Source organism: Culex pipiens, chromosome 3 (genome assembly GCF_016801865.2).
Source record: "Culex pipiens pallens isolate TS chromosome 3, TS_CPP_V2, whole genome shotgun sequence".
NCBI lineage: Eukaryota > Metazoa > Arthropoda > Insecta > Diptera > Culicidae > Culex > Culex pipiens.
In genome coordinates this window covers 114514089-114538208 of record NC_068939.1, presented here as the reverse complement: position 1 = coordinate 114538208, position 24120 = coordinate 114514089, and the positions used below count along the sequence as shown (strand labels likewise).

Here is a 24120-nt window from a genome sequence, read left to right as displayed (position 1 = left end):
TTGAAGACGATTGAAGACATTTAAAGACAATTGAAGCATTTGAAAACAGTTACAGACAATTGAAGACATTTGAAGACAATTGAAGACAATTGAAGACAATTGAAGGCATTTGAAGACAATTGAAGACGATTGAAGACAATTGAAGATAATTTAAGACAACTGAAGACAATTGAAGATTATAGCAGGCATTTAAAGACATTTAAAGACAATTGAAGACATTTGAAGACAATTATAGACAATTGAAGGCAATTCAAGACAATTGAAGACAATTGAAGACAATTGAAGACAATTGAAGACAATTGAAGACAATTTAAGACAATTGAAGACAATTGAAGACAATTGAAGACAACTGAAGAATATTGAAGACAATTGACACAATTGAAGACAATTGACACAATTGAAGACAATTGAAGACAATTTATTACAATTAAAGGCATTTGAAGACAATTGAAGACATTTAAAGACAATTGAATACAATTTAAAACAATTTAAGGCATTTGAAGACATTTGAAGATATTTGAAGACATTTGAAGACAATTAAAGACAATTAAAGACAATTGAAGACAATTGAAGAAAATTGAAGACAATTTAAGGCATTTGAAGACAATTGAAGACAATTGAAGACAATTGAAGACAATTAAAGATAATTTCTCGATTAAATTTTCAAAAGGCCCTATCTGCATAGGAAACCCATGAGGGATAGGTTGTTTTGAAAATTTAATCAAGATTTAAGACATTTGAAGACAATTGAAGACAATTAAAGAAACATGAAGACAATTGCAGGCATTTGAAGACAATTGAAGACATTTGAAGACATTTAAAGACAATTGAAGACAATTGAAGACAATTGAAGACAATTGAAGACAATTGAAGACAATTGAAGACAATTGAAGACAATTGAAGACAATTGAAGACAATTGAAGACAATTGAAGACAATTAAAGAAAACAGAAGACAATTGAAGAAAGTTGAAGACAATTGAAGACAATTCGATGCCTCTGTGCTCTCTTCTACTAATCTTCTTGGGATTCTTATCTAGAAGTATAAAAGAGCACAAAGGCATCGAATTGAAGACAATCAATTGAATGCATGATCCAACAACCAAGCGACAATAGATGAAAGATTATTTGCTTCATAAATTTTCAATAAATATTTCAACATTTATTACGATTTTGTTTGAATACAAATGTCCCATTTATCGTTATCATCGTACCACCTCGTCGTACCAATCCCCCAACTATCAATGTTATGAGTCAGCAGTTCCGTCGCGTAATCGCGCAGAACATCGCCATAAATCTTCCCCCGATTAATCAACCGAAAAATTTAATTTATTGTTATCATTATCCAATCAGCGACAATTTCTCACCCACTTTCGCGTAGTGCGCAATTTGTTGAAATTGTGAAGCTCCCCATTCGTTCCGTCGCAGCCCAAGTTCCCACCCGAAGCAGTGTGCTTCCTGTGTAAAAGACCTGTTCCGTAAAAAGACAATCAGCAATTACTCCGTCGCCACGTAATTCCAGCTTCCTCGACCGCTGGCTCAACATAGAGCAAGCTTAATAGACGCAAGAAGCAGCAAAAAAAGCGGTCCAACCATCAAAGCATAGAACAAAAGCGGTAACTGCGCGTAGGAGGATGACTTTAAATTTAATAAACGTCACATCCATTTACGACAAAAGTGCGCGGGAGAAGCAGAATGGGAGCGCCACCGCTGAGCAGAACTCGCCAAAGAAGGTAATGTTGCGTGATGTGAGGTTGTAACGGTTAGCGATACTTGAGCAATTGTTGCCAGTTTTGGGTGAACGAGTTTAAACTCGATTGATTGGTTAGGATAATTAAACGATAATCATTAAAAGTTTACTTTCGTCCACAGCCTAAAAAATATTTGACGCAAGCCGACACGGAACAACCTTAAAAAATCATTTGAAGAGACTGAAAGACAACTGAAGACAACCAAAGACATGATATGCAATAAAAATAAAAGAGAGACAATATAGAATGTAAAACCAAAGAAGACACTTGAAACATTTGAAGACAATGAAGACATTGAAGACAATGAAAACATCGAAGACAATGAAGACATTGAAGACAATGAAGACAATGATGAAAATGATGACAATGAAGACAATGCAAACAAAAAAGACGATGAAGACAATGAAGACAATTAAGACAATTAAGACAATTAAAACAATTTAGACAATTAAGACAATTAAGACAATTAAGACAATTAAGACAATTAAGACAATTAAGACAATTAAGACAATTAAGACAATTAAGACAATTAAGACAATTAAGACAATTAAGACAATAAAGACAATTAAGACAATTAAGACAATTAAGACAATTAAGACAATTAAGACAATTAAGACAATTAAGACAATTAAGACAATTAAGACAATTAAGACAATTAAGACAATTAAGACAATTAAGACAATTAAGACAATTAAGACAATTAAGACAATTAAGACAATTAAGACAATTCAGACAATTAAGACAATTAAGACAATTAAGACAATTAAGACAATTAAGACAACTAAGACAATTAAGACAATTAAGACAATTAAGACAATTAAGACAATTAAGACAATTAAGACAATTAAGACAATTAAGACAATTAAGACAATTAAGACAATTAAGACAATTAAGACAATGACAGTTTCTATTTACCCTATCAAAGCAAACTCCTCATGACAATTGGTTTATTTGCTGAATGTAATAAAATGAAGTTTTCGTTCTGCCTTCAATCCAAAAAACAAAACTTATTTGCGTTTTTCAACTTCCACTCAATAGCCCAAGGTGGAAGTGGGATGCAATTGTTTCATGCAATTGCTAAACATTTCCATGAACACGGCGGAAGGGGCGACCGGAAAGTTGCATGCCATGGCCGCCGGCCTCTGCCGGCAAAACTTCAAGACATCGCATCGGTGCGTGCGGGGGCGTCCGTCTAAACTGGGCAGAACGAAACCGTGTGAGAAATATGCTCGTGAAGGGGGAAAGATTGGCAGTTCAATGTTAGATTTTGAACGGGGTCAAAGATTCTGTTTAGGTTGGGCGATGTTCCCAAAGACTCATCAGAAATTAAATTTGGAATGACAAATTTGTCATTTGCTGTATTCCAATGTCATTCATTGCCTTTCATTGTCTTTCATTGTCTTTCATTGCCTTTCATTGTCTTTCATTGTCTTACATTGTCTTTCATTGTCTTTCATTGTCTTTCATTGTCTTTCATTGCCTTTCATTGTCTTTCATTGTCTTTCATTGTCTTTCATTGTCTTTCATTGTCTTTCATTGTCTTTCATTGTCTTTCATTGTCTTTCATTGTCTTTCATTGTCTTTCATTGTCTTTCATTGTCTTTCATTGTCTTTCATTGTCTTTCATTGTCTTTCATTGTCTTTCATTGTCTTTCATTGTCTTTCATTGTCTTTCATTGTCTTTCATTGTCTTTCATTGTCTTTCATTGTCTTTCATTGTCTTTCATTGTCTTTCATTGTCTTTCATTGTCTTTCATTGTCTTTCATTGTCTTTCATTGTCTTTCATTGTCTTTCATTGTATTTCATTGTCTTTCATTGTCTTTCATTGTCTTTCATTTTCTTTACTCGGACAAAAAGACAAAGCAATTTTCAACATGACCGATTGAAAGTTGCAGCACTTTGAAAACATGATTTGCTAGAAAAAGCTTGGCTATTGATGAAAAATTAATAGTCAAATGCTGAAAGCAACTCAAACAAGATGAAATCATTCCCAAATGATATCAATATTGCACCGGAAAGAGCCTGAATCATCCGTCAGGATTCGTCAGAATGGATGGTAAATCCGACCGATCGGTATTGCTCGCTTCTCGTCAAACGATAGGCCGGGTTGATTTAATGGAAAAATAATCCTTTGTAGAAGATTATGGCGAGCTTTGCATCAATGATGGAAGCTTTCAACTGTTTTTTGTGTGGAGTCGGGAAAAGTAAGTCATTTTTGATAGGTTGAAAGTTTTGAACAATTTCTGTTTTCATAGAATAGAATCGAAAAGCATTTTTAAGGCACTTTACTATCAGTTTAGTTTGAAGAATATAATTTAGAAAAAAATACTTCGGTCTCCAACAAATCCACCATAAGTCGCTCAAAGCACACTTTAATTCCCATCAAAACTAATTGTCTTAACCGCTCAGGGGTAACTACCAACGGTCGTCGACTTGGTCTTGATTCCCACAAAGATTTAAAGAGGAAGAAGCAACAGAACTCCCAGACCAGATTAGTCGTCACCGAGACCGACATGGCACGCAAGCTTCTCCTCCTTCTCCACCCCGGATTGAATCGTAATACCGGGGCAAAATTTTTGTGCGCGGGATTAATCTTTCTTAATGAGATGATAATAGTGGCAGCAAACTTACAAGACAAGAAGTCCGCCACCAAGATGAAATGGAATCAAATCACCGCTGCTGAGCTGAGCTTTGTGCGGACCGTACCGGACGACTCTGGGAGAATCTGCTACAGAGCGAGAGAAAACTTCATAATGGAGCAAATTAATTGGGTTTGGTTAAGGGAAAACGAGAGAACTTTGGAAGTTGTAGTGTGATTTGTTTTTTTTTTTGCCGACGGAAGTTTGTCCGTCAACTCGGACAAACTTGAGAAGTAAGCAAAAAAACAATCAATGGATTGATCACTTAGATGGAAAATCTGTTTTGAAATGCATTTAACACCATTCCAGTTATTTTTTGCCAAACATCGGATATTCACAAAAAATCTAAAAATTTTTTAGAAAACCTCAAACATGCTCAATATGATAACCAAGACAGTAAAATGTATTTAAATTATTTTCAATTGATTGAAATTTTATTTCCAATAAAAATTTTAAGTTTTCGATAAAAATATAATTGTTGCCCTTTGACTTTTCGGGCACATTTCGAAGGAGCGGCGACTTTTATTCACCTTATATTTTATTTTTAAAATAAGGTCCAACAAACCAATTTATTTTTATTTATTTTTTTGCTTTTGGAGAGTTTTTAAAAACACCTAAAGTATAATATAATATAAGTATATTGGACTTGACAAAAAAAATTCCAGAATTTAATCAAACAGGCTTTCCAATATTAAATAGTGTTTGATGGTAAGGAAAATGTGAACTGTTGAACGTTAAGGCCAACTGTAGGAAACTAGATTAGAAAAAAAACAATTCTGGAACAAACTTGCCGTACATCTTTGATAAGTATTTGAAGAAAAAAAAATTTTGTCCAATTTTACTATGACTAAATTGGAAATTATTATTTTTTTCGAGAAAGATATTTCAAATTCTTATGTTCAAATATGTACGAAAATTCAAATTGTCAGGACTTGTCATAAGATATGTATTATTGAATAAAATTCAATTAAAACGCCTCTTCAAGCTAATGGTAGGTGAATCAAGGAGAATCAACCATGACATTGAAATGTTGATTTCTGGCAAATATGCAATTCTAAATTAAAAGTTCAAATATCAATTCAGTTATTTTCTATCACGAAGTACTCTTGCATGAATAACCAATCTCACTCCATCTCAACTCAACAGTCAATTCAACTCCACTTTTGAAGCTGCTCTTCTGCAATAAATAAAACCTGCCTGCTGACCGTCATAGTAGTTAAAACTCAATAAAAAGGATAACATCGCCTCGCCAGTGCCTTTATCCTTCGAGGACTCTCACGTGAATACGTCGAATGAAATAATAAAAAAAGCTCAAACCAACTCTTTGAGGACACACCGCCCCAGCACCAAACGAAATGCACCGGAGCAAAACCCCGGGTGTATATCTGTCGAAACCGCTTTACGGTCTACCGCACTCGATATCCTCTCTGGCTCCTCTCGCTTCCCGAAGTGGGCACACCCCCTCTGGGAGGGACACTTGAGTAACGGACAGAAAAAAAAACTGCGCCAGGACAGGGCATTTGTACGACTTCTTCTGGTGCACTCTGCGATTTAAGGATCCTACGTGGACCAGAACCGGAACGCGCCGATCTGACCAGGCATTAAATCAAAATCTAATAAATCCCCAGGAACACGTGTCTTGCGGACCCGTTTCCGGCCGTTGCAATCAAAATTTCATTACTGAGGACCCCCGCGCCAGACAACCGGAAGTGGTTGACCGATCGCGTGACACCGGTCGGTTTTGTGGGGTAGCCTCACATGACCGCACAAGGGACACCTCGTGTTACGTTCCCAACTTCCTTGTCCTTTTATTTAGGTGGGATGAGAAGGAGTAGGTAAGGAAGAAGATGACCGAATGTCGTTTGTGCGGCGAAACGAGGAAGCGAGACTCTGTTTTTTACTGCCACTATCAAATTACCATCAATTTCGTTCGTTTTTCGTTTATTTTGGATTGGAGGTTTGGTGTTGGTGTCGTTCAAGGGATATGGTTTTGTTGTCTCTACGTTAACTTTCTAGGGTGGTCAATTATTTCAGGTTCCCTGTAGGTTTACAGCTCATCAAGGAAATCGAAAAAGGAATTGGGATAGTCCACCCTATCCAAGAGTAACACCGTCCAATTTAATCGCACGTCTTCGTGGTAGTTTCCTAAATCCCACAAGTTATCCCGGAAAAAAACGCGAAATGCAATCGACCTGACGCAAACCAGCATAACTACCGTATGCGGAGAATCTCCCTCTATTTTTAATCCAATCGGACCTGAGAACTGAAGTCGCCTTGCTGACGCCATAAAATATTCCCTCGTGAGGAGGAAGAACCGGGTGAAAAACGCCCGCGCCACCCCCTTGCTATGTCATACATAATTGAAACAAGCTTCGTCATCCGACTCCCTGGCATCGACGGGGTCGTGCCTTGGAAGGAACAGGATACGTATGTGCACGCCGAGCAAGTCATGTGAACTGCTTTTTTTCAACCCCCGGTAGCATTGGGGTCGGTGTCACGAATGGAATGTTCTAGTGAAATTGGTGAATCCCGGCGGTGAGTTCCGGACAGACACGGAATAGCCGGGACGGAAGAAGTCTCAATTTGTAGTCACAATTGGATGGAAAACTGTGATCAAGATAGATGACAAGCGGTTCTGCTTTCTTCAAACGTACACAGTGGGTGACGGAATGTGAGGCGAAAGAGGGCGCTGGAGTCAGGTGCTGATCACTTCACGTGAAATTGCAATCTCGGATTGTGTCTCTGTTTGCTACTGATTCCAGTTTGCCTGGTTAGTTTCGTACAGTTTGTTTTGTCGTGATCCAATCTACCAAGTCATTTGTAATTGAGACCTCGATGAGCAAATTGTTTCGAGATTTGATTGCGAAATTTCAATCATGTGAGCTCTAATTTTTGAGTTGAGAAAATTGTCAAACCCATCAGGCAACTTTTCGCTATCAACAAGGTCCAAAAATCACAGAGAATTTTTCAGTTTAAAGTCTTTTCATTTAACATTCAAGTTTAAGGTGAAGCCGTTGATCATTTTCGAAGAAAATTGATCATCACTATAAAATATTCTGTATTAAATTCAATTTAACGAATTTCAGCACCAAAAGGAATCAGCATGTGCCAGTTGTTGCCTTCTTGAAGCCACTGAAGGAATTTTTGATCTAAATCAATTGTGCTTCAAAATTTATAAAATTGCAGTCATTGACGTCCTAGTTGGCAATCATTGATAATGACGATTTCCATAACTTTACAAGGAATGGGATAATCGTTACCAAAAGGAATCAGCATGTGTAGGGCACTATTCTAAACAACTTGTAGAAGGAATTTTGTCAAAATATTGAAAGCGAAATTTATATCTTTGAACGAAAAACCATGACAATGATGGAAGTCTTCACGTTAACAAAACAAATCATTCCATCAAAGATTAATGTTTCTCACTGCTATCATGCCGAGTATCAAACGCTGATGAATTTCCAACTTTTCCTCGTTTTTCTTCTGGAATTTAATCCTTCAAAAGTCAACAAAACTTTGTTGAACCATGAAAACTGCTGCAGTTATTCCATACCGTGTGCTCTCTGACGCGTCACTTCCATAACAGATGACGAGCCCACAGGATCATAAAGCGAAAAAAAGGGGAGCGAAAAAAACCTTATTAAAAAAAGGACTCCGTTATTCATCGTCAATGTACCTTGGGCTGACTGCTTGTCTGGCTCGGTGAAACACAATATCCAAACACACACACACAACGAGAGTCGAGCCTGATGTCCTTCCTGCAGGCAGCTGCTCAAAGTGATGTTGCAAGGTGCAAAACCTGCGCGCGGGGTTGCGCAAGGAAGAGAAGAGAAAGGATGCATACCTACAACAACAAAAAAGCAGCTCTTTGACTCTACTGCAATGCATTGCCCTCGAGAGTTTTGGCTGGTGGCGCACCTTTCCATGCCATCCCTCGTCATAAACAGAGCGAGAGAGAGAGAGATTAAGAGGAAAGAGGACGACCTTACAAGAGAGAAGGGGGGGAGGCAATCTACTTCCTTATGCTTAACTTCATCCTGAATGCATGTGCTACATTCAGGTTTATCCTTTTCTGCTGCACTATGATAAATATTGTAGGGTTGGTGATACCGTTGGCTAGGGTGAATGGGGACACCATTCGGTTGAAGCTTTGAATATAGTTTTGGAATTGTGAATTTAGAGAATAAATGTGTTTTGATATGAATCTCTACACCAATATTAAACAGCAAGTATTGTATAAGTCATAGAAGAAGAGCACTATACCAACAATTTACGGGGTGAATCAAAATAGTTTGTCGGAGGATTTTTTGATTCGATTTTATAGCAAAAAAATATAAAGGTTGATAAAATTTATGGATTCCAAGTTTTGCATGAAACAGCATTTAACACGCTTTACTATTATTAAATTTAAAAACCTCTGCCATATTAAACCATGACATTTAAAAAACATTTTAAGAGCTATCAGATTGTGGAGAAAAGTTTGAAAAACAAGTTCCCTAAAGAAAAGTATCAGTTTTGGTTCATTATAAGCAAAGATATGCCCAATAGGGTGGTTCACGAATATATGAAAAAGGATGCAAAGTTGTAGGCAATTGGACGGGCTTTCTGAAAAAATACACTGAAATAAAAATACACGCTAATCCTATGAGATTTTTTGATTTTTAAGTTTAAAAGTTTAATTTTAATGTGATGTTACGGTTTTTTTCGTACGCAGTTTTTTACAGTTTTCTAATTTGACTCGTTTTAATATTTACGTAAGCTTATATACTGTACACTGAAAAAATATTCTATTTTCAGTTATGAGCAATGTAATCAAGCTTATATCTGTAAGCCCGTTCATCCAATTGAAATGCTGTAAAAGACAAACTTATGGGAAATTGGACGAGCTTTCCGATAAAACTATTAACTAAACTGAAAAATCAAGTCTGTCATATAGAAATTGACAAAAACCACCAAAAACCTATTTTTTCAACATTTTAATTTTTAAACCGCTATATCTTCACAAGAATTGGACATATGAAGACTTTTATGTCAAATTATCTGGGAAATCGATTCCCACTATCGGGTTAAAAAAAATTTACGTCAAGACCACTTTTCAAAAAAAAACAGTATTAGTAAATGATTTTTGTATGTTTTAGGAGAATGTATTTTTCGTGAGTCTTTTTGTAACATCTTAGACTATTTCCTCAACAATTTTGAACGAAAAAAAAATCGAAACATCACCTTTAAATTAAACATTTAAAGTTTAAAATCAAAAAATCTCATACACAGAAAAAAAAATCATGGTAATATTACATCTGGAAAGGGGTACATCTTTTATGTCAGAAAAAATGTGTAATTTTACCTCTGAAAATATGTCATTTTACCACTATTCTGGTGAAATGTCACTTTTTCAGTCTAAATTGAGATAAAATTACAACATAAAAGAGGTAACATTCAACCTTCCAAAATTAAATCTTCCAAATTTACACAATTATTTTCTGTGTAGAATTGGCATTTATTTTTATTTCAGTGTATTTTTTTCAGAAAGCCAATCCAATTTCATACAAGTTTGTCTTTGACCACTTTTGGATGCGATGCAACGGCTTCGCCTGCTCAAATGTTATTTTCGAGTACAATTGGCTCCATATACACAAAAATGGCTTATATAGGCCTAGGATAACATGTCATGTAACATGTCTACAAAGTTTCATTTAAATCGGAGAGGGTCGGGTTCAAAAGTACCAGAAAAATTCCCGATTTGAGCTGGAATTGCTCCATATTAAATTGATTGAAGTTCCATACAAACTTCAGATCAAAACTGAAGCAACTAAACCAAATGAGCTCAAATTTCCAGGCTAGCTTCTGAGGTCATAGTACTCTACAATTTCGGTTGATGCGTTCGATTTTTTTTCTCTTTTCCATTTATCCATGAACCTCGCTAATGCCCAACTTCATAAAATTTAAAGTGACTTCCTCCAAAACTTTCAACTTTAAATTCCCTTTCACACAAAATTTACGTCATTAAAATATCAGTGAACAAAAAATTTCAATTTTTCGACAGTTCTGTACAAACAATTGCTTGCATTTTTTTCAAATCAACAAAACCAACAATTAGGAAGAAAAAAAATGACATACGTGGATAAATTAATGGCTTGAATGCTAGTTAAAAAATCATTCAACTTCAAAAAAATCTATAATATTTAACTTAATATTGAATTTCTCGAATACCATTTCGTCAGCTGTGTGCTATCTTGTGACATAGACCATTTTGGTCGAAAATGAGTTGATGATGACGTTTTGCTATACTTAACAAACACTACAAGATACTTTAACCCGATTTTGTTAACTCGCCTCCGTTTCCCGGATATCGCAATACACACTTGTGACATAGACCATTTTATCATCAAAATTATCGTGCACACTTGTGACACGTCATACATGTTGTTGGAAAATGTGGAAATTTTTTCTTGTTTTTCACAAATTTATGTTGATATACATTTTCTAAAGGCAATGCAATCTTTTGTTTTTGAAAACATACTGATTAAGTCGGTTAAACTTTTGATTTAAGTCTATTTTAGTTTGTATGGAATTCTGTGCACACTTGTGACACGTAGTACAATTTTACTTTCGAAACACACTTTTTGACACGTGCTTTTCAGATTTTTGATTACATAATTTACTGTATCTTTTAACTGGTGTAACCAAATTAGTTGAAACTTGGAGCGTTTGTTAAGCGATAGTATACGAACCGATTGCTTCAAAAAGTTTGACTCTACCATTCATAGTTTTGAAAATATTTATCATCAAACTTTAAAAATCGATTTTCTCGAATATACTAAATGGTCGTTGTCACAAGATAGCACACAGCTGACGATTTATCAAATTCTTCTTGAAAAACCCTTTTTGAAACATTTAATGATACCAATTCAAATTTCGGGTAAACAAAATCGAAAAAAAAACTCGATTATGATCATGTCCAGAAGGGGTTAATTCCTAGTAACATTTTTAAACTTACAGGTTTTATCATGGTTCTGGAAACCCGCAAACAACCGAAGTAGGCTTTTATGGCCTACTTAAACCTAAAATATCACTAGGTATGCCTCATTTACAAATGTTTTAACACCAATTTTTGTAAAAACGGATACCAAAATTAATATTGTTAATTTACATTAAAAAGTACTGTAATAATACGCATATTTTATGCCAAAACAAACATTAAAATCAAACTGCCCCAAATATTTAGTGGAAGAAATTTATATACCACGGTCTGATCGAGGTAAAGAAGAGGTTGATCTTTTTCTGGCTGGAGACAATCATAATTTCACAAATATAACAAAATTTAAAAACGGTATTTAGTTTACAACACTTTTCTTTTCATTGAAATTTTGAAGATTTTAGAAAAAAAAATTGAAAGTTATGGCATAAAATTTTGGAAATGTATGTAAAGGCGTTTTTTTTATTTCTAAGTAAAATCCAACTTATGATAAATCATTGCGATATGTTTTTTGCAGCAATAATTCACCCGAATGCAATCAAATTGCAATATAGTCAGCTTGGATGGTAGTCACTCAAATTCGTAATCCAAATGTCATGAGTTCGTTAGTCAGGTGCTAGGTTTCTAAGTGCAAAATAAGTTTAAGGTGAAGCCGTTGATCATTTTGCGAAGAAAATCAATCATCTCTCTAAAATTCTCTGTATTGAATTCAATTTAGCGAATTTCTGCACCAAAATGAATCAGCATGTGCCGGTTGTTGCCTTCTTGAAGCCACTGAAAGAATTTTTGGTCTAAATCAAATGTGTGTCAAAATTTATATAATTTTGTGGTACAATCATTGACGTCCTAGTTGGCAATCATTGACGATTTCCATAACTTTGCAAGGAATGGGATAATCCTTACCAAAAGGAATCAGCATGTGTAAGGCACTATTCTAAACAACTTGTAGAAGGAATTTTGTTAAAATATTGATAGCGACGCAAAATTTATATCTTTGAACGAAAAATCATGGCAATTATGGAAGTCTTCACGTTGAGGCCCAACCCATAAAAAGTTGAGCGACTTGACTTTTAAATTAAAAGGGAATACTTAAAATTTTTCGCTATCTTTACTGTTTCCTTCTTCAGTCCAATTTTATTGTTTTATTAAACAATTTTCAAAAACGTTTGGTAATATTTGACTATTTTACCACATTAAAACGAGGGATTTTTTTTATTAAGGTTTTTGAACCAACTAAAATTGAGATTAAAATAAGGGCAGTTTTATATTTACATAAAAAAACGATCGTCGACCTTCAAAAGGTTTACACTCTTAGTCATAAGAAATACGTCATTTAAGCTAAAAAAAAAGTCCTCGAGACTAATCACAATGGGGAATACTTTTGATAATAAATTCAAATAACAAAAGATTCGTGAGTTAATAACTCACACTTATACTGAACTTAACTTCTTATTTCGGTATAGATTTCTATACTTTAGTACAATATATTTTCCATTACTTTTAATATAGCTGCAATTTTATTATTTCAAAAGCCTAATTGAGAGAAAAAAAGTCACCCCTTAATATGATTGCTATTAAACTTCCTTCACGTTTCTTTTTTCATAATTGCGTCAAACACAAAACCAGTGGGACAAATTTTAATTGCACTCAAATGAGTATTATTTTCACCCCTCATCACGGTTCCTGATTCCTGACGAGACGGACGGACATTCTTTTGGCCAAGCCAACGTTTACAGCACGTCCTCGGTCGTTCCATCAAGGCGACGAACGGAAGCAGGAAGAACCGACCCTCTCCGTTCCTCCCCACGATTCCACTTGGTCACATGCCGCGTGGCCAAGTGAGAGAGGGGAATAATAAACATCTCTTGAATACATACACTTGATCTTGAGGCACTTGATGCCGGGCCGGGACACTTGCTATTCCGTTCCGGTCCCTTTTTTTTGCCAACCCCCTGCCGGGCTTTTTTCTTTCTGATTCTACGGATGCTGCTGCTGCGGTAGAACCATCAGGAGTGACAAGGCTTTTATGAGGCTGGAATTTGACACGACACACCAGAGAGGGGAGGGGGAAATTTTCAACAATCCCACCCGAGAACAAAACTCGAAACAATGCTGAATGGGGTCGTGGTGCAATTTTAATTGGATGGTAATTATTATTTATCAACAGAGAGTGTTTGGAGGATCCTTGGTCGCTCGATTTATTTTTCTTACCCCTCGGGCGCCATGAACCCATTTTGGGCCAAAAATAACAGACCCACCGTCGGCGCCGGAAGAACCCCCCGCTTCTTGGACGGTTGGGTGGATGACAACCGTTTGGGAGGGAAGGGTGGCCGAGTTGGTGGGTAAGTTGGCCTACAATGTTTTATCAATATTTGCATTTGCCAAAACCGATGGCGACGACGGCGACTGCCATTAGGAATGCCTCGATTTGTCGAGACGGGCCGCGATCGGAGCGGGTTGTGGACACACTTGGGGGTCGAGTGCCTCAATGGCGTTTGAGTGTATGAGTGTGAGTGAGAAATCAACCCGATTTAAATGCTTGATTTCAACTCTGTTACTGCTACTCGTAAATTTAGAACAACAAATTACACTATAAGTACAAAGGTAGTTGAAATTAAACCAATTTTTGATAAATTGAAACTGGTACTTTTTTGTTAAGCTCAAATAACATAATTTATCAAAAACAAGTTAGATTGCAAGCTCTAAAGATTTCATTGAATAAAACAAATAACCAAACACTATTTTGAAATAGAGTTGCATGGTTTTAGAAAACAAGAGTAAAATTGGATTTGCCTTAGTCAGTTTCTTCAAAGAAATATTTTTTTGTTAGGGTTCTAACCTTAACCCCTTTTTACTTAAAAAAAATAAAAATCGAAGAACAAAACAGTTCAACAAAAAAAAATCAAATGTTTTCATTCTCTAAAACAAAAATTTGTAATCCTAGTAGAACATTGCCTGCTGAATCCGAATATGGGTACAGAATTGCTTCAAGTGGTCACAATTTTGAGATACACTCTTTTAAAATGTTAATTTATGCCAAAATAAGCTACTTTGTTGATAATTTTACAACTGAAAAATTGATAAAACAACTAAACTGATACATGTATCTTAAAGTTCACGTTTTCCCCTTCCTTGAACACCCCTGGTTTATTTTTAAATTTGATAATTTCTACGCATATATCTGGCCATTTTGTAATTAATGTTTCAGTTGGTTCTCATCTTGCTAGGATATCAATAATAAAAATCAAAAATGCTTTGCAGAATGTAGGATAAGGCTGTCTTGTCAATCTAATTGATCTTTCTAATGTTTAATTTAATTTAATTCAACATAAGATTGCAACAGTTTTTTTTATTTGCGTGATAATCTTTTAAATTCTTAAAATTTCGGTTTTGCAATTGTCTACAACATTTATGAACAATTGTCATTGAAAAATAACCGATATTGTGTACCATTGTTTAAGCTTTGCTCGATGACAGAATGGAATTAAAAAAAAAGTTTGCCTTAAGAATAAACAAAAAAAAATACTTTATTTTAAAAGAGCTAATATTTTCAAAACTTCGACTCCAGATACCAGTTCAGTTTTCAAAATATCACGAAAATTAACTGTTTTGTATTGAAAACCAGACCAATGCACAAAAAAAATGTTATCAAAAAACAAACATCATTTATACAAATGTATATTTTATCGAAAGTAGGATAAAAAGATTAAAAAAGAAAAGTACCTGAAGAGAATTAACTCAAACATGTTAAAAATGATTATAAACGCTGAGGAATGCACTTTAAATAGTTTTCAGCTGATTGCACTTGAAATTATATTGAATTTGGAAGTTTAAAAAATACATTTTTTGCCCTCTGATTTCATGAACTGGAAGACAAAAATTAAAAAAATGCAGCAGCCTTATTGGATTGTAGTTTTTCAATTAAAATGTAGAAATCATTGGAGAAATTTTGTCGTGATTTATTACAAGACACTGGGTTTTTCAAGCTCAATTAAAAAATTAAAAAAATATATTATCATTATTTTTGAATTATTTTTGAAAGCATATAAAGTTACTCAAAATTATCCTAGATTTTTATTATGAGTTTGATGATTTTTTTTAAATAATGGAGGCCAAATTGAAAAAAAAATGATTCATTTTGTGCAGTATGAATAATAAAAAAAAAAATCGATGGAAAGCGTGCAACACTAGAGGATTAAATTCATAGAAAAAATCTACTCTTAATTTTAAAGGCTACAGCTGCCAAAAAATATTTACAGAAATTTGTGAGTTAACTATGGTGGGTACGAGACACTCGAACGAAAAAAGAATTTCTGCTGAATTTTTCATGATCATTAAATTATTTAATCATGTATTCAATACCTTGTGAAGCTGAACTTAACTAGAAAATTGTTACTACATTGCTACTACATAAATTATGTAACACTTTTGCACCCCACTAAACATTATAAAATTTTAAATGCAAGTTGTTGTAAATTTGCAACAAATTATACTTAAAAACATGATTTTACATGTGATTCAAACAATTGATGTAACCTCCTGAAACTATTCAATGGTGGCCTCTCCCGTGATCATTTCAGCAATGTACGTTCGATTCACTAAATTCTCAACTGACACTGACCCACCAAAAGTATGTGCAACACATAAAACAATCGCCAGGTCGTTCACTATCGTCCCCCAATATCTGAATGCGAGAACAAATGAAATGAAAAAAAAAACAAAATTCAATTGTTCTCAGTTCTCTCATTAGGTCACACCAGCTCACAAGATATTCCCATCACGTCTGGGGCATTTCGCGCGGGTGTTTAGACACGTTGCACCGCCGAACCGGCTGCTTCCCAACTACCACCGGCATGCCTCGGCGAGATATGGTCATTAATTGTAATTCCCGAGAAATCCATTGAGCTAGCCGCACTGACGGGTACAAAACCGCTGCTAGCAGCCCGGCCAGCAATTGATCGAAACGATCTTGCGATAAGATTTGCTTCTACACAGTGGTGAGCGCCAACACGTGGAAGATTTTTCAACTCCACACACAGTTTTACAATTATTCGTGTGTCTTGTTGAGTTGTGTTGCGTTGTGTGTGCGCGGTGCGGGGTATTATATTGCTCTTTGCCACTTCATAAAAACGAGAAACTGGAAGCGAATCGTGAACAAGAGTTGAGGAGAGAAGAGAACATTCCACGCAAATACAAATACACACACACTTGGACGTGGACTTAATTAATGTTAATCATTTCAATCATTCTGGAAACAACGCTACAATTAGTTTTATAATACTTGGCCGGCTCGGGTATGAGTGTATGAGTTCGATACTCACTCGAGTAAAAACACAATACTGTTCTGCTCATCGCAGCGAACTCAACCTCCTCGACCGGCTGTTCTAACTTTATCCAGAGTGTAATGAAGTGGTAGTTTCAGACCCTCTCGGGGTATGACGCAACCGAACCCCTGCGGGAATTACTGAACCACTCATCGAGCGAGTACGTTTCAAGATCGCGCGCGGAGAATGATTTGCTCACTCACTCCAGCGGCAGCGGTGCCACTAATCTTTGATTGCAAATGAGTATCATGTCATGCCCATGATGAGACCGATACCACCTACGATACGGTTCGTACGCACATCAAGCAACGTGCAAGTCATAATTATTCTAATGCTTTTGCAAAAATCACAAGCTGAGAAGGGCATGAACGTGGTTCTGATGCTGGAGATCGTTTTGGTATGATGGTTTGACTACCAAGTTATTGAGAAAAACCAAGTGGCTTATGTTTAATTAGTTTAATTACAGACTTTATTATTTAAAAAAACTGATTGGCATTAATTGTGTTAAAGCACAGCAAAATAAGAGAAAAAAATGCTTCAGTATTCCAGATGCGAAAACATAATAAGTATTTCTATGAATCACCTTTATGATACAAAAGATTACCTTTTTTGGAAGAGTTCCACTAGGCTCTTGATGAATGGAATAAGCAAGAAGAATTAAATAATTTTTCTCGCTTTTGCGAGACATCGTTAAAATTTATCCATTTAAATCCAACATATCGAGATGTTTACAAGTGAGTACTTTTCGTAGACAAATGAAATTTGTGAAATTCATTAAACAAAATCTGTCATTAAATGATCGCTAAATGATATTTTGTCAGTTATTCAGGGAAAATTCACCCAACGATTTACCATCAGTCACTTATTTTAAAAAGAAATAATTAAATATTTTGAAATGAAATTAATATACTTCTGCGGACAAATTAACACAAGAAGGAAAATCTAACCTTCAAATTTGATTTATTTTTTCCGATTGATAATTTTTTTTTTTGTATGGATGATTGATTCTGAGAACATTTTAATGCAACTGAAATTTAAAACTGCAGTTTTCCGGTGTAAACACAACCTACAGCATTGTCGCTATTTTTCAGTATGGATAGGATTTAACATTTTGTAAAAACTTTTATGAATGAACTAATATTCTTTGAGATTGTTCCTACAATATCAGCATTTTTTGATACACCCAAAGTTAAAGAACGAGAGGATAGTCCTCACGAAAAGAAACGTGAGGAAAGTGCTATTTTGCGAGAGTATAGTCCTCTCGCGTGTTCATTCGTTCATTGAAACAGTTCATCCTATTGAGTGGCTTATATGGACAAATGACCGCCACTTAGTCACCGAACCATGGTGGCCCATACGGCAAAGGCACGGTTCAATATGCCGAAGGTCTTGGGTTCGAGTCTCGGTACCGGTACTTTTTTTTTGACAGATGAACTTTTTTTGAAGATGAACCTATGAGTAAAGTACTCTCGGTAATTTCGGGATTTATCCCCTCCGTCCGCACACAGTACCATTTTACTACCGAATCGTGCTCTTTATCCTCTCGTATGCCGATGCCCAGTTCTGGGTGTAGAAATGTTTTGCATTAAATAGATTAAAAAATAACTTTTAATTTTTAAATATAGCTTTTAATCCTGTCACTTGATAGTGACGAATTGCCTACTTCATCACCAAAAATTACATTGCTGAAAATGTGATTGTAGCACTCAGTAGAGTGCTGAAAAGATAAAATTTAAGCACTTGTATCGAAAAGTTATACTTTTCGACAATGTTTTGATTGTTGAGTTGATGAAACACACGGGCGCCAACTAAAGCAGGGAAACAATTGTTTCACTGAAAAAAAAATAATAGTTTTGTATGCAAAACTGTTGCAAAACTCGTTTTTTCAGCACCTGTCATATTTAGTGGTCGCGGAAGGGTTCCCAGTTATAAGAATGTTTTTTAACTTTTTATGGTAATTTTTTTTTGCGTTTTTAACTTATTTCTACTGTTTATTAAATCAACATAAAAATACTGTTATAATTCAAAAAATCAAATTATTCGCTCTACAGCATTGCCTTGGCGTTCTCGATTGCGAGATTCCTACTCGAAACTAGGTGTTCGAAGGCTTGATTGTTGAGGCAATTGCAAACCTCTTTTTACACCTTAGCTTCCATCCACCCCGGGATTCGAACTGACGACCTTTGGATTGTTAGTCAAACTGCCAACCAGCGACTCCACCGAGACAGGACCCAGGGAGACGACTCCTACACCTGGACTGAGCTAACGACCTAACCTTTTTTTTTTTTTAGGTTAGTCCGGGACCAACATTTACTTCCCTTCCGACGGAAGGCGTGATCAGACAAATCTCGTCTCGAAAAATGCCACCGGGACCGTCTGGGATCGAACCCAGGCCGACTGGGTGAGAGGCAATCACGCTTACCCCTACACCACGGTCCCTGTTATAATTGTTTTTTTCAAATCTCTCGTACTTTTTCAAAAGGTCCTATATAAATAGGAAAATCATGGCGCATTGGTTGTTTGAAAACGTTATCTAGAAATATAAAAAATAGCAAAAAGCCGAAAAAATATGTATGGAGGAAGCAGAATAAAACTAAAACAGTAAAAAAAAAGTCAGCTAAACCAAATAAATGCAAAAAATGCCTCTTGAATAGTCAAAATTTTCGAAATAAAAAGAGTTGTGCAAATAAGTGTCATCGTAAAACATATTTATTTGTAAAATAAATTACTCGCAGTAATAAGCGAGAAAAAACACTTAAAACACTTTGAGTTTGTTGGACAAAATATTTGTTTTCGTCATTGGGTAATTCTCCGCCAACTCACACAGCAGTTGCCCTGACCCCTCTTCGATTTGCGTGAAACTTTGTCCTAAGGGGTAACTTTTGTCCCTGATCACGAATCCGAGGTCCATTTTTTTGATATCTCGTGACGGAGGGGCGGTACGACTTTCATTTTTGAACATGCGAAAAAAGAGGTGTTTTTCAATAATTTGCAGCCTGAAACGGTGATGAGATAGAAATTTGGAGTCAAAGGGACTTTTATGTAAAATTAGACGCCCGATTTGATGGCGTACCCAGAATTCCGAAAAAACGTATTTTTCATCGAAAAAAACAATAAATTATTTTAAAAAATTTCCCGTTTTCCGTTACTCGACTGTAAAAACAGGGACAAAGTTTCACGCAAATCGAACAACTTTTCGGGTCAACTTTTCCCGATTTCGTGTGAGTTGGTAGAGAACTACCCCATTATTAAAAAAAACAACTTCTTAATAAAGTATTTTTTTTTCTTTTGCTTTTTCCATTTTATACAAATTTTGAATATTTGGCAATTTAGAAGTAATAAAATTTTAATTTGCAATTCCATCATGAGACCGAAAATACCAGATTTTCGATACTAGGGCTGAAAAGTTCTACTTCAGTCCCAATCCATTAGACTTAAAAGTGCTCATTTAGTGCCTTAAAATATAACGGTTAACCCTCTACAACCTAACCTCGCCTTTGGACGGGCTTTGATCTGAAAAATCTCTAAAAATCAATTTTTGATCTTTAAGGGGTTACAGGTGTTAAAAGAGGTTTGTAACTGCCTCAACAATCAAGCCTTCGGACACCGAGTTTCGAGTAAGAATCTCGCAATCGAGAACGCCAAGAGAATGCTGTAGAGCGAATATTAAAGATTAAGATTAAAAAAGCATTGGAAAGAAGAACTCCTTAAATTTTTAAAAAAATTTATGGTTGGAAGATTGACTAGACTTGACTTGTTTTATGTGACTTTGCCAATGTTTTTTTTAATGTTATTTTTTTAGGGGTCAACTTTGGCTGTGTTTTTTAACTAATAATTCCAATTTAATTAAAAATAAGTATGCAGTAATTTTTGTAGCGATCCAGACTATGCCTTTACGCATTTTTTAACAATTTAAATGATAATGGTTCCATTCTATAGCAGAAAATGAGAAAAAGTGACTGTAAAACCATGAAAAAATTAGATAAGCAAAAAATTAGATAGCCAAAAACAAAAATAAACTATACAAGATTAATGCAAATTAAAATACTAAAATAAAACAAGAAAAATATAAAACAAGAGAAGTAAAGTTTTTCGTAGAACAAAAGTTGCACGGGAAAAATAAAAAATTTGAAAAAAAAATTGGGCTGAAGAGGGTTAAATATGTTCTGTGGGGTGCCAAAAATTTTTGGTTGCCGGGCCAATTTTGAAGCTCGTATTAACTTGCGGGCCGAATGTGGAAAATTATTTAAAAAAAAAAACAAGAAATTACGCTATTTCCATGTTTAAGAAAAATCTATATTCTATAAGTTTAAGTTGTTTTGAAATTTCAAGTATTTTTAGTACATTTTCGTCATTGAAATATTAGAGAAAAAATACAATTTGCCAACTGTTTAATTTAAAATCTGATAAGCCAATTGGTTGAAAATCATTCATATCAATAAAACAAAAAAAAATCAGGTCATCAGAATTTCTCAAAGTTGAAGAGTAATTTAATTTTGGTGGTGGAGTTATTTTATGTTTCATAAATTGTAAATTAAAATAATTCGTTGTAAAAGGAATGTTCAACAATTATTTCTCTAATTATTGTAAATAAGTACACATGTTAGTCTTTAGGAACCTTTATGAATGAGCAAAGGATCATCTTGAATGATCAATCACCTCGCGGGCCACATTTTGCCCGTATGTTTGAGATTTTTCCTTCTTTTTATATAATTTGTTGATTTGGAGATTTATAATTTCAAAAAGAAATGGGAATCTGTATGAATTTTATTATTTTCTTAAACAAATATTTTCAAATTCTGGTGAATGGTATATTTTGGCAAATAGATTGCAAACTATTTTTCCAATCAGAGAAGGTATCAGAAGATGAACAATTTTAGAAAGTCTATAATGCATTTTCAAGAACATTCGTTGGAAAAAATTAAACCTCTCTGCGCATCACTTTTCTACACTTTCTCGTGTACCAATTTCCCTGATATTGTGCACACACAAAAAAAAACATCAGCGACTGCACTGCACCAGTTTCCCCATCGCATCAAATCGCAGAAACCCACTCGGATGGATTAGCCTACATCCCTTTAGCTCAAGCCCCAACGAACCGTTTCGTTACATGGAAATCGATCACTCGATGTTTTTTTTTTCGTCCTCCTTCAATCAGAGCATCACAAAATCGTCCCACTATGATGGTGGCGGGGAAACCACATCGCTACGAAGGTGAAGCAGCAGCAGCAGGAGGAACTAAACTAAATCCAAAACCAACTAACTGCATTATGCTTACCAAAGTCCGAGTTGTAATTGGATTTCCCAGCGAATTCAAACGGCTAGACAGAATTGGGTGCTTGTGTTTGGTTGCTTTCTTCGCGGTGTGGTGGTAGCTCCAATTTCGCGTTTTCCTCCGATATTGTTGGGTGGAAAAATCACGCCAGCGTTTCCACCTGGGGCAAGATTAAAAATTCCACTGCTTCACACAGTGCTGGCAAAAATATTTTGATTGAAACTCTTGGCGCTGGTGCGATTCACGTTACAACTCTTCTTTTTTTTGTTGTTGCTTCTTCCGAGACTCTGACTCGAATTGGATAGTTATGCTTTAGTTTATTTACCTTTTGCGCGATTAGTTATGCTATTATCTGTTTATTTTTTCTCCTTCTCTATCTTTATTCAAGCTTTTTTTCTTAACTTCTCGTAAAATTCCACCGAATGGGAACGCGAAAGCTGTTCGCTCAAGTCGGAGCTTTTCTTTTATTATTTTACGTTTTATGCTGCTTCTCCAGATGTTGGTACCTTGAGGTAACAGGTCGTAAACGATTCTTGAGCTCTTCTTACACTCTCTCTCTCGTGAGGGTAGATTCTTCACGCTGCTTTTCCTTCACTGATGGTGACTTGAGCTCATGAAAACACTTGCTGCTCCAACTGCTTGAACACCGGTTTTGTTAGATTTTTTTCCCACACTCGAACTCTGCTATTTTCGTGATCCAATATCGCACTGGATCTCAACTACCGAGGGACTATGTAATTATTGCAATTGGTGTGTACACGCTAACACGGAACTGTACAGAGTTGTGTACTTCGACTTTACAAAACTCGAACTGTTTCTTCTAAAGTTGGAACATCGCTTCGCACCGTATTTGACCAACTTCCAACAGTTGCTTGCGTCTGCTCGATCCGGTTGTGCTGAATTATTTCTCGCTTGCCAACGTTGGAAACCGTCGAACGAGGCAGAAATTTGTTTGGCCCAACAAACTAGCAACAATATTAAAAACGGCAAAACAACTTTTTTCCTCACTCCCTCCAAAAGTGACTCGAAACTTAACGACTCGAACGAAAATCAATACCCAGCTCACTCGCAATTAGTCGTAACGACGAAAAGTGCACATGCGACAATTGTCCACGAAACAAACACGAAGTCACTTTGATTGTGGAAAATGTGCTTAATTTTCCTTCACGCGCTGGATTTTCCACACGATAACGAAAAACAAAATAAAACGGGAGCGAACCGTTATCAACAGAAACAATCGAACGAACCGAACTTCGCGAAAAACTCAAGAAAAACGTATCCGAACCTTCAAATTCTCCCAAAAGGACAACTCTTTATGCCAAAAAAGAACCCTTTGACACAAACTTTCCTAACCTCTTACTTCCCAGAAATCACACACTCTAGAGCTTAAATACCGATATAAAAGGCGATTTCCATTCAGTTGCGATTTTCCCGACTGCTAACAGTAGACTGACTTCGGACGGGGCACACTTTCCAGCTGTGTACACAGGACGGGCACACCGGTGAGCTCGTGGAAGCCGAACCCGAACACCCGAGAGAGCGCGATCACACGAGAGAGCGAGCGAGCGCCGGAAAAGTCCGAGTTCATCCGAACCGCATTGAGAGCGTTCATTCGTCCACCCCCACAGTTCAGAATACCCACACATGCAGGGTCGAAACTCAGGTGTAATTTGTTCTACGTAGTTTTTTTTAACGTTTTGCATTTTCTACCCAATACCGTCGATAAATCGTCGCCATTGTGACTTCTTGTCGCTCGTGTAAGTTTGACGTTTCGAAGAAACGTAATTTCATCTACAAACTGCTTCAAATGCTATTTTTTATGACGTAAGGCAATTTGCAAAATTTGCAACAATCTTTTAAAATTTTATCAATCCGTACAAAATAAGCTAGATGTGACAAGATAGCACAACGATGACAAAAATGCACGCCTTCTCTCCTCGTGTAGTGTGACAGTTTGCAATTGAATCTTGTTTTATCGTTGTTTTCTGGTACCTACACAGTCTAGCTTCAGTCAGCCAGCCCCGGTGTCGGTTAGGTCGTAAAACATTTGGAACAAATTAGTTTTGAGCGATTTTCCAGATAGTGTAGGTATGGATACGATCGGAAGTGTCGATTGTTTCGCTCTAGAAATATGGTCATTAGAAAAACTGAGAAAA

The 24120-nt window shown here is 35.8% G+C and overlaps 1 protein-coding gene across 1 annotated transcript in view; it reads right to left on the bottom strand.

Annotated features, from left to right (window-relative positions):
* The window catches only part of LOC120413993 (protein couch potato), a 363237-nt gene extending 339758 nt beyond the window's left edge, over positions 1–23479 (bottom strand). The window contains exon 1 of the mRNA XM_039575002.2: positions 21968–23479. The gene's annotated coding sequence lies outside the window, so the exon portion shown is untranslated. The remainder of the gene's footprint in view (positions 1–21967) is intronic.
* Between the last annotated feature and the right edge of the window lie 641 nt (positions 23480–24120).